Source organism: Macrotis lagotis, chromosome 1 (genome assembly GCF_037893015.1).
Source record: "Macrotis lagotis isolate mMagLag1 chromosome 1, bilby.v1.9.chrom.fasta, whole genome shotgun sequence".
NCBI lineage: Eukaryota > Metazoa > Chordata > Mammalia > Peramelemorphia > Peramelidae > Macrotis > Macrotis lagotis.
In genome coordinates this window covers 107696108-107712773 of record NC_133658.1, presented here as the reverse complement: position 1 = coordinate 107712773, position 16666 = coordinate 107696108, and the positions used below count along the sequence as shown (strand labels likewise).

The 16666-nt window shown below is 33.7% G+C and overlaps 1 long non-coding RNA gene across 1 annotated transcript in view; it reads left to right on the top strand.

The window, feature by feature from the left end:
- The window catches only part of LOC141513982 (uncharacterized), a 46518-nt gene that overhangs the window by 17422 nt on the left and 12430 nt on the right, over window positions 1-16666 (top strand). The gene's annotated exons all lie outside the window — the stretch shown is intronic.

The following is a 16666-nucleotide window of genomic DNA, read 5'->3' as shown; positions in this document are numbered from 1 at the left end:
TATAAGAACTAAACTAAAGAAGCAAGGAGGAAAATATCTTTCAGATCCATGGTTCAAAGAAAGGTTCCTGAACAACAAAGGATAGAGAAGATCACAGAAGTCAAAATGGAAAGTTTCCATTATTGTTGCTGTTGTTTAGTACTTTCAGTTGTATATTTTGATTATTAAATTTAGAATATCTACTAGATAATTTCCATTGGGGGAGCATATATTTCTTGAGGAACAGTTTGTAAACAGTAGAATTGCAGATATTGTCAGTAAAAGTTTGACACAATAGTCATACCCTTTACAGAAACTATAGTAATGTCAAGTTACAAATTTTTGACATAATAGGTAAAATGGGAAGAAAATGTGGAAAAGAAAAAACTCAAAAAAATATAATTAATTTTTTTTACTATCAACAACTTTAGAAACCACCGTGCTGTGACTCTAATATCATGATATTATATATTATTATAGACAAGAAAATCATGACATAAAGAGGATCAAAAACAGGAAAATGAGACCAACTGTCTGTAGAGGAGAATTTTATTGGAGATGACCCATTTGTGAGGGGTTACAGGGACAATTAAACATAGAGGAAAAGTTGTAGAAAAGTTGAGAATTTTATTAAAATAATGATGTGATTTAGAGAACAAAACAAACAACCTAATGTATCTGTCTACCTTCCCATCTATCCGGGAATTTTAATGAGAATAGACTACACATGCATTGAGAGAATCTTCTGTTATAGCAGGGAGCATATGAGCTTTTGAAAACAATATACCTGTAAACAGATCCAATTTTTCTGGAGGACAATATGGAACTGTGCCCTAGGTCTATATCCAGAAGAAATTGTAAAAATGGGAAAAGTCCTACATATTCCAAAATATCATACCAACTCTTTTTGTAGTAGCACAGAAATGAAAATTGAGGGGATGCCAATCAATTGGGGAATGGCTAAACAAGTTATAGTACATGAATACTATGGAATACTATTGTTTCTATATAAAGGGTTGGACTCTAGAGAAGCATGGAATGACTTATGGGATCTGATGGCAAACCAAGGGAATAGAACCAAGAGAATGATGTACATATCAACAACAATATTGTGAGATGAACAACCTTGTTGGAAGGAGCTCCTCTTGGCATTCCAGAGAGCTAGGACAACTGTATTTGAATGATTATGGAAAATATTATCCCTAACCAGAGGAAGAAAAAAACCCCAAAACACACAGGAAAAAAAACCACATCTCATGTGTCTCTTTCCCTTAATCCTAAATCATCATGCCAAAAAATGACTAATTTGTAACATGTTTATCAAAATATGTATGTAAAATGCTAACATGACTATTCCTTGCTGAGGAGAGGGGGGTGGGAAAGGAGGTGGAGGGAAATTTTGTGATTTGGAAATATGCATTTACATATGGATGAAAATAATCAGTTTAAAAAAAAAGAAAACTATATCCCACAATGGATGACATATTTACCACCACAAAATTCACTCAGCATTAGCACTCCAGTTGTGTTTATGGTTTGTTGTCAATAACTAAAAAAAATTCACAAGAGCAAAACATTACCCTAATTCTGTTACTACATAGTGCCTTCCATCCATATCTAAAAATTATTTAAATACTTTTTGGATGATAAGATAGAGATAACTTTTTTTCTGATCATCTGAGGAAAAAGTCATGAAACAATAAAAAAAGATACTACACGTCCACTAAAATCTTCCCTTAATCTCATAGTAAAGTTCTAGATCAGTCTAATTTAAAGAGAGGAAAACCAATAGATAGTAAGGCTCTGTTTGTGAATGGCCTCATGATGCCTTGGAATATTGAAAAACCTCACAGATATGGTTTATAACTACTTAATAGAGTTTGGTCCGATGAATTGGAATCAAATTCGGTCTCAGACTCTTACTAATTGCATGATTCTGGTCAAGAGACTTAATCTCTGTTTGCTTTAGTATCCTCAAATGTAAAATGGAAAATCATAATAGCACCTATATCACAGCATTGTTGTGGGTATCAAATGATAAAACATTTATAAAGTATGTAGCACAGTGTAGGCACTTAATAAATTTTTTTACCCTCACTCTCAACGATCAATCCAAGAAATGCCAAGTGGATGAAGAATAGAACACTACCATCTTTTAAAAAAAATAAAGATGAATATCACAGAGTTACCATGACAGTATGACATGGTATGTAAGATTAACAACAAATAAACTTCGGAATAAGAATTGGGGATATAATATATTATCAATAGGATTTGTGCAAGAAAAAGATGAGATGTTCATATAGAAGAAATGAATGATGATAAATGGACAACTTGAGTGCTCCATTCTGTAACCCAGTGATGTCAGAATCATCCAAATTTATGAGAGCACAGATTTATCTTTAGGGTGAGAAATTTCAACTTTTGTGCCACTACTTTCCTTAGTTGTGAAAAAAGAGAGGTTGAACTAGATCATGGTCAAGGTCTCTTCTAGTTTTAAAAGTGTGTTGAAGGGGGCGGCTAGGTGGCACAGTGGATAAAGCACCGGCCCTGGAGTCAGGAGTACCTGAGTAGCCTCAGATGCTTAATAATTACCTAGCTGTGTGGCCTTGGGCAAGCCACTTAACCCCATTGCCTTGGGAAAAAAGTGTGTTGAAGATGCTTTTGTTCTATTATACTGGATCATAAGTAGTTTAAGTGAACTTTTGCAAAAATGTAACCATATGAGGTCACATTTTTCTTCCTTTCTGTGTAGTGTCTTTTTTTTCTCAGTAGTTCAGCAGGAATGTGGGAAAATAAATTATAGCAAATTATGTAAGATACTTATTTCTACATAAATGACCCACACTGCATCTTTGGTCAACTTTTAGGAAGCATGATATATGGGAAATTTCCGGGCTTTTGAAAATTGAATGAATCAGCTCTAAATTCTAGAGGAGATTAATTTTAGATAAGACTCACAAAATGTCTAGGCACATTAATGAAATTTATATCAAGGAATTATCTACAAATATTTCCTTTATGTGCCATAGGTTTGTTATAAAACAACCTAAAACACAAACGCATGGAAAATTATCATTTTAGAGGGCTAGTTGATTAGAGCGACCATCAATTATCTACTGTATTTTAATTCCTTTTTTCTTGGTCTCTATGATGGATTTTCAAACTTTGTTTCTGAAAAGTTATTATTTTGGGAGCAAGTATTACATATTATTGATTCTTCAGTGGGAACTCAAAAGAGACAATTAGAGAAAAACTATTAGTGGAATCAGTTCAATAATTTTGCTAGGTTTTGGTACTTTGTCCCTCCTTACTTTGCCACTTTGCTGTTCATTCTTCTAAAACTTAATTCTCTTTCTATTCTGTCCATATCCTTAAATTAGATAATTTCCTAATTAGGTAATTTTATAATTATGTAATCTTTTAAATTAGGCAATTAAGTAATATCCTAAAATAGATAAGTTGTCTATGAGGTAAAAAGATAGCAGATCAAATGAAGACCTAAGCAATCTACATCTTTTTCTCCCCTAAATAAAGGAGCGTTGATATGAGACATAGGAGTTGCATGATTCTTTCTCAGGGTGAGAATGTCATAGAATGCAAAAGTATAAGTATCATTAAAAAGGATTTTGCATAAGAAAATGTCTGTACCCATATTTGTCCTTGACTTCAGTATTCTTAAGTGAAAAGAAAAAGCAATCAGTACAAACTATTATATCTTGCTCACAAAAATCGTACAATGTAGGAATTACAGTTTTATTTTTCCCCCTTAATAAATAGGGAAATGAAGACCCAAAGTTTCTTAATGTAAAAATGTGCTAGATTCCTAATGAGCTTGAGATCTTGACTTTAATACGCACTAGCCTTATTACCATAGGCAAATTACTTAGCCTCTCTGAGCCTCAGTTTCTTCATCTCTAGAATGGGAGTTTAATATCATTACACACTTATAATATCTATTTCAAGTGCTTTGCAAAAACCAAAGAGCTATTTAAATATTTGTTGGTTTGAATTGTACCTGGTATTTCATACGCATGTGGAACTTCTGATAAAGAAATTTCTTTTACTCATGCTGATTAGCGCTTAATTCGAAGGTAGCTTTGATTTACAAGTGATAATTTGTTGTCTGGGTCACTGAGACATTAGGACTTGAACATACATATTCCTGTCAGAGAGGCCTCTATTCATGATGTTACATTGCCTTACAACTGATAGTTTTGTTGTTTTTGTTACAATTCCCCCAGTTGTTGTTAAATTATTCCAGATTGAAATAATTTATAAATTGGCAGAATCAAAATTAAAATCTATGTTTTTTGTGATTCAGATTTGGTGCCTTTGCCCCACTCTATCACTGTCTTCTAGGAAATCCTGGCAGAACCAAAAAAATAAAATGGAGAAACCTAAAATAAAAACCTGACGGCTTCTTAACGAGAGCTCAAAAAGAATGTATTTGCCAAGATACTCTCTCAAGTGCCCCATACCATCATTTGGTTTTGGCCGAAAAAGGAGGCATCTTTGACAGTTGGGCAGTGATAAGCAATATCTTGGGTCAAACACGGTTGGTAAAACAAATTGCCTGCATCCCGCCTTCTCAAACTCTGCTATTCAGTGTTATCACACAGAGTAAAACCTAGTGTTTTAGGCAGGGGGAGGCCGCTAATGTTTGCGTGCATCATTCTGGAGTCTGTCCTAGTAGGGAATGCTGAGATAATTACATAAAAATATTCATTCCCTCTGCCAACCACTTCTTTGTAATTGACAGTTTCTCTCTCTCTTAGACTCACTGAAGAATTGTATACTCTGTTGAGGCCCATAGAAGCCTGGAATGGATTGGTGTACACTGCTCTGTCAAGCAGATGCAATTGTAGAATGTCTGTGTTGTTCATTAAAGTGTCTACTGCCTCACATCACACAGTGAAAGCCAGGATACAGAAGTACGATAGGATTGTTTTCAAGCCATTGAAGCGAGGCAGTTGACACTTGATAGTGAACAAGAGGACTTTTACACATTTATGAGTGCTATGCTATCTTATTTATTGCTTACGATATTTACCAATACTAGAATCCCCCCCCCCCTTTATACAACTTGTTTTCTTTGGATTTAATACCCTTACTCAAAAATTTTTACTTATTTTTATTTGGTTAGTGTCTCTTGATAATTGAAATGAAGCAGAAGCAGAGAGCATAGTTATTTATTAGAGATGCTAAAATGTCAACTAGTTTTGTGGTAATCTAAATTGGGGTGCTTGATATTGGGGAATTTTGGAGTTTGCTAGCTTCTTTTTTTCTTTTTATGGTGCCAAGCTTAATATGTCAACAATATTCAGCAAAAAGGAATGATGCTAGTCAACAAGGACAACACATTCACTATTTTATAGTTGAAGCATATGCTATTTTAGAAATATCAAATATGCTTTTTTGGCAATTTACCAAATATTCAGGAATAGAAACATTTGCCTACAAATGCTATCAATTGAATTGTAATTAATCCATTTTGTCATACACACACACACACATACACACACACGCACACACACACACACGCACACACACACACACACACACACACACACACACCATGGATAATGGCATACTAATTATGGTGAATTGAAAGGTAAGAATATATATATACATATACCATGGATAGTGGCATACTAATTATGGTGAATTGAAAGGTAAGAATATTTACTGCAGTACATTTAGACTTTCTCTTTAGTTTTTATGTATACATATACATATAAAGATAAAACCCTAAAAGAATTTAATTTTTGTCCTTTTAGTGACATATTTATTAATGTTTATTTTCTTTGTCACAATATGAGTGTCCCCAAAGGACAAAGTTAATGCGCAATGTTATTATGAGCAAGCTCTAAGTCATGAAAAACAAAGAATTATGAAAAAGGATGTGCATAAAAGATATTTATTAAAGAACTTTTATGGTCAGAAAAAAGGACAAAGAATATTCAAGGAACAGTTTTTAGACTTTGTTGATTCCTAAGAGCATGGGTCAGTTCACTGGTATGTGGGATGCACCCCTTGATATGAATATATGGAATGGCAGGGTTAAGAGATCTTCAGGATAGTAGGTATGGACTAGTTTTAATCTATATTGCTTGAAAGGTACCAACATCGATGAGCTCAAAAACCTACTTTTTAATTTTCTTCTTTGGCATTTTACCTACATTTCACAAAGGACTCCTAGTCAAGAGGACTCCACCAGCTATATGGTATAAGATCAAATGAAGATGACAAAAAGAATTATTTGATATTCTTGAGAACAACCATAATTTTAAATTTCGTTTTCACAGATCATGCCATTTCTTCTCTTTTGTGTCCATATTCTACAAGGTCTCCTGGTTGCTTTGGATAATAAAATGTTATTTGCCAACTTGAAAATGTTTCATTAAAATATCCTTCAACATCTTAAACTTTTCATGGTATTATGAGTTTGTCATGAATTGATTGACTTTTAGACTGTTTTTTTTCTTAGTTTTTGCTAGGCAATGGGGTTAAGTGGCTTTCCCTAGGCCACATAGATAGGTAATTATTAAGTGTCTGAGGCCAGATTTGAACTCAGGTGCTCCTGACTCCAAGGCCGGTACCCTATCCACTGTGCCACCTAGCCACCCTGACTTTTAGACTCTTTGGTTACAATCTAAACTCTTTACTTACAAAACTCTCCAAAAGTGGAATAGTTGATTTGAGAAGTAGTAGTTTCCTCCATCTTGAAGGTTTTCAAGTGGAGACATTTCTGTCTGCTATATTTCAGTGGAGTTCTTTTATTGTTTGGAATTTCTTTGAGATGCCTCACATCTCTCAAATTTTAAGATTCTAGCTTTTCCCTAACATAGCTCCTCTGGTTTGGCTAGGCCAAAATATTTTCACATGAATATGTTCCCTTATCTTTCTTTGTTGTCACCAGTAAAAGCAGAAAGAAATGATGAATATGCCTCTTCATGCTTAAAATTTATTTGGTTTAACTCCATCTGAAATTACTGTACATGAAACTATCAATACTCAAAAGAATAAAAGTAATTAAAAATTACTAACTGAATCAAATTATCCCTTTCTCCTGTATCCACATATATAGTAGTCTTACCACTTATACATATTAATATCTTCAGGACTCAAATCATTTGAGTCATCTGATTCCAAGAATTTTTCCTATGTTAGCTACTTCCTTACCTTTTATTATTTTATTACTTAAATTGATAAAGGGGCTAGATTCCTGGTATTTTGCATTATTTGTAGAATCCTTGCTTTCTCAAAGCATTATATAGTATAGATGTACTAGAGCACTTTTTAAAAGTTTAAGTTTTTAATCCATTTTTCAAAATTCAAGTCTAATTGTTTTCTTTCACATTTTTTCCTAAAGACCCAAGTTTTTTTTAAACCTGTAAGGGAAGAAGAACCCTAGTTCCTTTCTCTAAAATCTGAATTTGTGTCAAATGGTTAATTTATAGTTGCCTTATTAATTTGCAACATGTCTTCAAATGCTCAGATTAATTTTATTCTGGGCTAACTATTCTAGGTGAAGGCTTTGGCAGGGCATCCACATTCTACAGAGGATTTGTAGCTCTGATTAGTTAATTGATAAGCTAATTGCTCTCTTCAATAGGCAATACTGAATGTTTTAGGAAAACTTGAACCTCCTTTGACTTCAATATATATTATTCATATTTTTGTTGAACATTCATTAAAGACATAACTAGGACTGGACCTGTGGTTTGAATAGTATAAAGAATTCCTGATTGAGGAAAGTATTTTATACCAAATTACAGTCTTTGGGAGCTGCCTAAGTCAGTACAGAGTTGAACTATATTCAAGAAATTAGTCTAGAACCCAGGTTTTTCTGACTTTAAAGCTAATTATGCTAGGCTATCCTCTCTTTCAAAGAAGACAACCTTGCTGAATGACTCAGAAAAGATGTTGTCTCTCTTTCCTAAGACTTGACAGAAGAAATAAGCTTACTTCTAAAGGAGCCCAATTGAAAGTGTCTTCAATAAGATAACTTCTGTTTTGAACTTCCTAAGAAAACCTTTCCTTTTCTATGGAAAACTGTGCCATGTTTAATGAATTTATTTCTTTTCAGTTTGGAAATGACCTTCCAAAGTCTGAGTCTTCTCTAGACCATTTTCATAATAGTTTATTTTACCAAGTCATAAGAATGACTAAGTAGGTTTTTATCAGATTGTTCCTAAAGCATATGATTCCTGATATCAAGCCTATATTTACCAATCAGAACGCAAGTCTTAATAGGAAGAACATTGTGAGAATAGAAACTTTTTTTTGTTCATACTCAGTCAATCATTTAAAGTGTCATAGAGTATACAAGTATGCTCTGCCCTTAGCCATTTTTTTTTTGTTTTTCCAGGCTGAATTTTTGACATAACACCTTCAGAAAATAACTAAATTGCCACTACATCCTGAATTTCATAGGATCACAGGTTTTTAGATGTGAAATGAACCTCCTCTTATTTCACAAATGGCAGGAATTCAAATATCCTTTTTATTTAGATACAGAAATCAAGTTAACACATATTTATTAAGTGATTATGAAGTGCCAAATCTTGTGCTGAGCATTGGCCACACTAAGACAAAAATAGTCTTTTCTCTCAAGGAACTCATCATCTAATGGTGGAGATAGCTTATAAACAACTATGTACAAATAAGAGATAGATGAAATCACTTATAGATAATCTCAGAAGGAGGGCACAAGGCAGCCTAGGGAAGAGTTATTGCAGAAGACAGAATTTTAATTGAGATTTTACAGGAGTCATCATTGCCTAGATAAAGAAATTAGTATTTTAGGCATGGAGGGCAACTAATGATGAAGATCTACAAATATTTTTATAGCAAATACTTTTCTTATCATCAAGGACAATGGTATTGTCACACTTTAACTTAGTTCAACAACATGTGTTGAAAGAGAATGTAGAAATGTTGTAGAAATAATAGTTGCTATGAACTGTGTATTATGTAGGGAAGTTCTCTTCAGGAGGTGATCCAATTATGAGAGCATTGAAGTATTTAAGGAATATGCCTTTCTTCAGTTATTTATCCATAATCTATCTATCTATCTAGAGTTTTTTAGTTGATGATATTTTATTAAAATATGAGATTTCTACTTTTCATATGTATTTAACTATCATAGTATTTTTTTATTATTTTAGGTTTTTGCAAGGCAAAGTGGCTTGCCCAAGGTTACACAGCTAGGTAATTATTAAGTGTCTAAGGCTGGATTTGAACTCTGGTACTCCTGACTCCAGGGCCAGTGCTACATCCACTGTGCCACCTAGCTGCCCCTCACAGTATTTTTTAAAGTGGTGAAACATCTCATATTTTAACAAAAAAAAGTTTATTAGGAGAACAGAAATGCTCATTTTTGGATTTAAACAAAATGTTCATGAGAATGGTCTGCATGTGCATTGAAGGCAACCTTGATGATTATAATAGTATGAAACAGGTAATTTCTCACAAGTAATATTGCACAGCAGACCATATCTTAACAGTTACATAAATTTTATGATGAGATAGAGAATAGAAAATGTCACTATATTCATTGGGGATTATTTTTTAAAGTATGAAAGCATTTGATTTGGTTGATAAGGTCACTTTTTTATGTCAGAGTCTCTTCTGAAAAGGTATCTCTCCCATATATTTATATATGTGTATATATACATACATACATATATATATATGTAATAACTATTTGAGTTGACTTGTATATAACTACAATGATAAATTTTTGCTTTATCTTTTAATGTTAATACATGAATATTAGGTGATATATAATAAAGGAGATGTATGCTCAGCAAAGATGCTTACAACTGTCAGAAAGGAAATTAACCATCCATGTGATTTATCTACTCAATCACTTAATCAAGAGACTTCTCTGAGTAATGAGTGGAATATTCCCTCCTAAGAGTTAACATTACTAGTGAAGTCCTCTCAGGGTTAAAAATCATTAAAACAAAGACAATTACCCTTAGACTATTCTTAGAAGAGGGAGAGAGGCCTTGTGTTTCCAGTCAGATACCCTCCTGATTCTGCTAGGGAGTGAAACAATGTACTATTTCCAGAAAGACCTTGTATTGATTTTGTTAGGGAGGGAAATAGTGGAATACTTCCAGAGAAGAGATCTTGCAGTCTTAGTTAGCCACCTGTTTGATAATGGACTGTGAGAATAGTAGCCTCCCTTCTCTTGCTTGATAAGTGCTAGTAGAGTCCCTTAGAAGACCTTGCATAGTCAGACATTAATTCATTTAACAGAAGGTCATTAGAAATCTTCTTCTGATACCCTCACCATCTGGATGCTGAGGTAATATTTTATGAAAACCTTTTATTCTTTTCTTTGTTGATGGGTAAATTTTTCATGTAAAGATTGCAACTCTGAAAACCTTAACCAATCAGGTTGGAAGAGAGGGGGCTAGGGAGGGGGGAATTGTGCTAGTCCATATAATCTTGCTTGACTGTCATCTTGGGGCAGATCCTTGATCTTCACTACCTTTATGAGACTTGGAGTATGCCCTTTTCTCAAGAAAAGCCAAAATAAACTTTCCTTTTTGCTCAGAGGAGTCTCTATGATTTTTAAAGTAGATTCTTATCCTACACAGTAAGAATTTAAATCACTGAATGGAGTTCTATTTGTTTTCATTTTTTTTTATAAAAATCAATTGTCTTTCTAAGGTGTTATGGATTTTAACAATGCATCTAAGGGGGCAGTTAGGTGACACAGTGGATAGAACACCAGCCTTGGAATCAGGATGACTTGAGTTCAAATCCAGCCTCAGACACTCGGTAATTACCTAGCTGTGTGATCTTGGGCAAGTCACTTAACCCCACTGCCTTAAATAAAATTTTAAAAAATATAAAAAACCCCATCTTATCAAATACATTCTGTAGAGAAACTGTAGAAATCCGGTCAAGGTGATAATTGCTTTGACTGCAGGGATATTATGAAATTTTACTGCTTTCTGAAAATTTTTAAAAAATGTTTTAGGTTCTTTTTTTTGCAAGGCAAATGGAGTTAAGTGGCTTGCCCAAGGCCACACAGCTAGGTAATTGTTAAGTGTCTGAGACCGGATTCCAACTCAGGTACTCCTGACTCCAGGGTTGGTGCTCTATCCACTATACCACCTAGCCGCCCCACTTTCTGAACATTTAAAACAGATTTCCTGTAGTTTGATTCTGTAGCTTATGATACCTAGGAAATGTTTCTTCCATAGGAAACACAATCTGATTTATTCTAACATTTCTAACTTAGATTTGAAATTAATGGCTTGCTTAGATACTATTATTCTTTTCTAATTTTTTCATAATTGCTATAGGAAAATATTTTATGAAGGAGAAAATAAAAAAGGCCTTTGTAATTAATAACTAACACTTTTGCATTTCCCAGAATTTTTCTTGATGTGATTGATTGTTGATACATGTGAAGTATATTTGTTTATTGAAGGTTTGCAGGATCTTGTCTCTGAAGGAATACTTGAAAAAACCCAAAACTCTAAACCTTTGAAAACTTAAAAAAAATGTTAACAATAGAAATATGTTGTAGTCCCTGTTTTGCATGTGTAACATGTCTTCAACATTTAGATACAGAATCAGTCACTTTCTCAGGTCACAATAAACACAATATGACTAAAAGATGCTGCTCTCTGAAAAAGCATAATCAAGTGACTAGAATTCTTATTCTGAAAAATGAGAAACATAAATAATCTACTGAATTTAGATATGGATAAAAGTAAAAAGAAGGTTCAGATTTTATTTCAGTTATTTCTTGAACCTAATCTGAAAAATAAAAAAATACTTACATTATCTCAATCAATCTTATACATGTACACATACAAACACATATAAAAATTTTAATATATATATATGTGTGAGTGTATATGTATATTTTGCAAGCTACGAAAGATTAATTACACTTAAAAGAAACAATCCTTATTTATGAGGACTTTAAATTCTAATAGTGAAGATTAGTGATAAATGTAAACAGAATATATATATAAATGAAAGATAATTTCAAAAAAGCTGAATATAAAGTAGTTTTGGAGGGAGGTTTTTTGGAGGTCTTTTGTAGAAGGTAGAATCCTAAGTGATTCTTGAAGAAAGGGAGGAATTCTAGAAATTAGGGAAGGAATTTCAGGTATGGAGCACAATCAATATAAAGGTTTGAAAATAGGAGTTGGAGTAAAGGCAGTATGAGTACGGAAGGGTCAGTTATACGCAATATAGTTTAGGAGAAATGGCCAAGGAGGTTGCAAACATAGATTAGAAGAAAATTATAAGTTTTTAAAGTTAAACAAAGGAATCTATCTACTATATTTTCTGTATCTATTTGTCATTTACTTTAGAGTCATTTGGAATTCACTGAACTTGATTAAATAAGGGAGAAACCTACATTTAGAGAAAATCACTTGAGTTGTGGGTAGAATGGACTGGAGTAGTGTGGCATGAGATAAAGAGATCAGTAAAGCATCACTTACAATAATCCAGGTGAGAGATGAAAAAGGCCAAAACTATGATGGCAGCTATGTATATAAGCAGAAGGGGTTTGATATGAAAGATGTAAAAATAGAAACTTTGCATATCTGAGTGAAGAAAAGTGAAAAGTCAAAGCTAGGGTAAAGTTTATGTACCACTAAGAAGGATAGTGGTGCTTTTGAAAGAAATGGTCAAATTTGAAAAGAGGTCATGTTTGGGGGAAAAGAAAGATAAACTTATTTTTATATTTTGGTTTCAGCTGTCTTTATGACATTCAGTTTCAAATGTCTATTAGGAAATTGATGGTGCATTATTGAATCTCAGGTGATAGTCTAGGATTGACTTTATAGTTCTGCAAGTCATCTGCATATAGAAGGGAGTTAAAACCATGGGAACTAATGAGGCTACATAGAGAATATGTAGAAAGAGGACTTAGAAAAGAAACTGGGTAAACTCTTAGTTAGAGGGCATGATATGGATGGTGAGTCAGGAAATGACAAAGTAGCTACCAAAGATTGTGGAGCTGGGACCAGGAGAAAGTAATGTTGCAAATACAAAGAGAAAAGCTTATTGGGAGGAGAGAGTGGTCAGTTTTATTAATCAAGTGTAACAATTAGGTCTAGAGTGATGAAGACTGAGAAAAGATTTTATTAATATACTAGTATAATTGGAGGTATAGAAGTGATGACTAGAATTTGTCTTTTATTTCTAAGGTCACTGCCCTTGTACTTCCTTTCTGTCTCTACTTTTATATAGTTAATCATGATGATTCAGCTCTGTTGTATGGTTATCTATCCCTCTCTTTCTTATTCAATCTCCTGGATCAAAGCAGAGTTTTGGGGTAGGAAGGAGTGCAGCTCTTTCTGCAAATTCAGCTTAATCAAGAGATTTTTCACTTGCAGCACCTAAGATACCCCCTATTTTAAGTGGGACCTCCAGAATAGCTGATAGTGGTTTGAAAAATAGCTAATACTGGGTTAACATCCACTTAAAATAATAGTATGATGATATCTATGGCTTGGGGCATGAGAAGGATGAAAATGTAACCAAACAGCATGTGAATAAGCAGTTCTTGTCTTACTTCCAGTCTATAGTGTCTAGAACCTCCCTCTAATAATAGTATGATCCAATCATTCAAATCATGGGGAGGGAAGGAAAGGAAGTAGAAAAATGTGGAACTCTAAAACTTAGAAATATTGAAAATTATTTTTGAGTATAATTGAAAGAATAAAATAAAATAACTTTCAAAAAATGATAGTATGAGTTCCCACATTATAAGCTTATAAGCACCCTTTTTTAACAATCAGATGGCATAATTATTTCAGAACAAAGGCTTATAATGAGATAGCCTAGTAAGAAATATCACAATAGAAAATAATACATTTCTGTCTCTCAGAAATATACTTACATTTGTGGAGAGAATTGGCGAGTAGAGATCACATGTGGATTCAGTCAGTCAATCAATAAACCTTTATTAAGTCCCTGCTTTTTGCCAGTCACTGTGATAAGCTTTGGGTTACAAAAAAAGACAAAAGACAGTGCCTTCTCTAAAGGAGCCTAGAATTTAATGGCGGAGACAAGCAAAAAAAACAGACAAGAACATCTGTGATTAGGGCACACCTGTGATGGAAAAATCAATACCTCCAACAGGGAGAATATCACTGCTCTAATTTCACTGGACCTGTTCCTTTTTAGGTATAGCATTTTCCTTCTTTTTCCTCCACTAGTACCATAGTTTTCATTATGACTATTGGATGGGATAAAAGGAGAGCATTACTTCTTGCTGCTAGTTTCAAAGTAATCAATCTCTGGTTCTACTGATTACTATTTTAATCAAACAATCAAATGCTTACTATGTACTCAAAACTGTGAGTAGTACTAGCTTTTCAAAGAAGTTAAAAAAAAATAAAACAACCTCTGTCTTAGAGGAGCTTTCATTCAAAAGAGGGAGATTAGAGGTGAAGATGCACATAAAAGATAGATAAAAGGTAGAAGAAGGTAATCTTAGAGAAAAAGTTTCAAGCAACTGGCAGGGGACTAGGTCTCCTACATAAGGTAGCATTTGAACTGAGTCTTTAAGAGTAGGGAGGGATCTCAAGAGGTAGAAGTGAGGAGGGAGAAGTTTGCAGGAATGGGGCCAGTTAATGCAGAGGCATGAGTATTGAACTGCTTATATCTTCTATGTGCTTATGATCATCTTTTCTTTGTATTCTTAACCTAGTACGAAATATCATAAAAGAATGTGCATAATACATTTCTGTCTCGCAGAAATATAGCATTCCTGTTCCTGGGACGAAGCAGAGCTAAATAAATGCTTGTTAACTAATTTAAGATTGGGAAGATGGAACATTTTGTATAAGGAACAGCAAATTTGACTGTCACTGCATAATTATATAGTATGTAGAGGAGAGTAAAATGTGAGAAGAAATTCTTTAAGGGTTGCACTATCACTTGCCTCTTTTGAAATATTTTATTTTTTTACAGTTATATGCCATAGTAATTTCTACTATCATTTTTGTAAGGTTTTGAATTTTCCAATTTCCCCCCTCCTCCCTTCTCCCCCCCCCCCCCCCCCCATAGAAGGCAGGCAGTCTGATAAACTTCACATGATTTCCATTTGCCTCTTTTTGTATACCCAGTGCTTATCACGGTGACTGGTAAATAGAAGTTCTTAATAAAGTGTAAAAAAGTTGTAAAGGTTTTTTGTTTTGGTTTGATTCTTGTCCTTTGCTATCAGAGGACCACAATGACAACCCTTTGCTAGAAACAACAATGTATCCAACTATGGCTGCTCAAGGACCAACTGGGGTAGTTATAAAGAGCCTTAACACTAAAAGGAGTACTTTATATTTAACCCATATAATGAGGAAATAAAATAGGATATATAATAAGAAAGCCATGGGAGTTAGGGGGTAGGAAAAATATAGCTACTCATACTTTACAAAAATTGATTTGTATAGAAAATGAACTGGAGTGAGAGACATGGGAACCAGGGAAAAATCCAGGGTAGAGGTCAAGAGGCACTGAATGAGGATGATGAGTATATGAGTGGAGAGAAAGAGGTCTACATGAGATAGATTGTAATGGTAGAAATAATATAATTTATCAACAAATTGAATTTGTTGAGTGGGTTTAAAATATTGAGGATGACATCAAGGGAGAGAATTGAGTGACTGCCTCAAAACTAACAGCAATTTAGAAGGGAGCAGTTGTTTGAGGAGAAGTCATGCTTAGTTAGAGAAGCCTATAAGGAATCCAGTGTGATATGTCCAATAGGTAATTTGAAATCAGGAATTGTACATCAAAAATAGATTAGATCTGGACATTTTGATTTGAGAATCATTTATATAGGAATAATAGAAACTGATAAGATCTCTAAGGAAGACAACAAAGAAAGAAAAAAGAGCTTGCTTAGGGAGATATCCATAGCTTGGGGCATGAGAAGGATTAAAATGTAATCAAAGAGCATATGAATAAGCAGTTCTTATCTTATTTCCAGTCTGCAGTGTCCAGAACCTCCCCCTAATAAGTACAGTTGCCAGTTTACTAATAGTATTCACCACAACCAATTAATAGAAATCAGGAAGTATTCCTGGGCATATAAGTATTTTAAGTAAATTTAAATATTTTATTTTCCCCTGATAAGAAGAAGGTAAAAAAATTTTCAGTTAAAGATAACTATCAAATTTAGACTTGCATGTTTATAAGATATTTTTTTTTGATTTTCATGTAAATGAATTGGAGCCAGAAAAAAAGGTAAGAAGTCAAGTTAGGGTCTAAATCTATCCATCATTCTTTCCTTTGTTATGCATATCTATCAGCAATCAAAATCCTAATTGCTTGTCCAAACCTGGTCCCATTGGAACCAGGTTTCCTAAAACTCAGACCAAGGAATTGATTCTGCAGCCCAAAAAAGGTTTTTGTTATTTGAAGATAACAATTTCCCTTATAAATGCTGCAAAAGGATCAGTGTGAGAAGTAAACTAAACACTTTTGAAGGTTGTCTAATTTGTTCAGGCAGTGGGAGGTATTCTCGGAACATGTTATTTGTTTGCTGATCATGAAGTTTCTTTGTGAGAATCAAATTTACTTGATGGTAAGAGATGACCTAGGCAGTCTGTTCTAGTGACTAAAGAGAGTAGAAGGGGGGAAATCTTGTTTGTCCATCTGGAAAATCAGCTGGCTGCTGATGTAGGTCAAA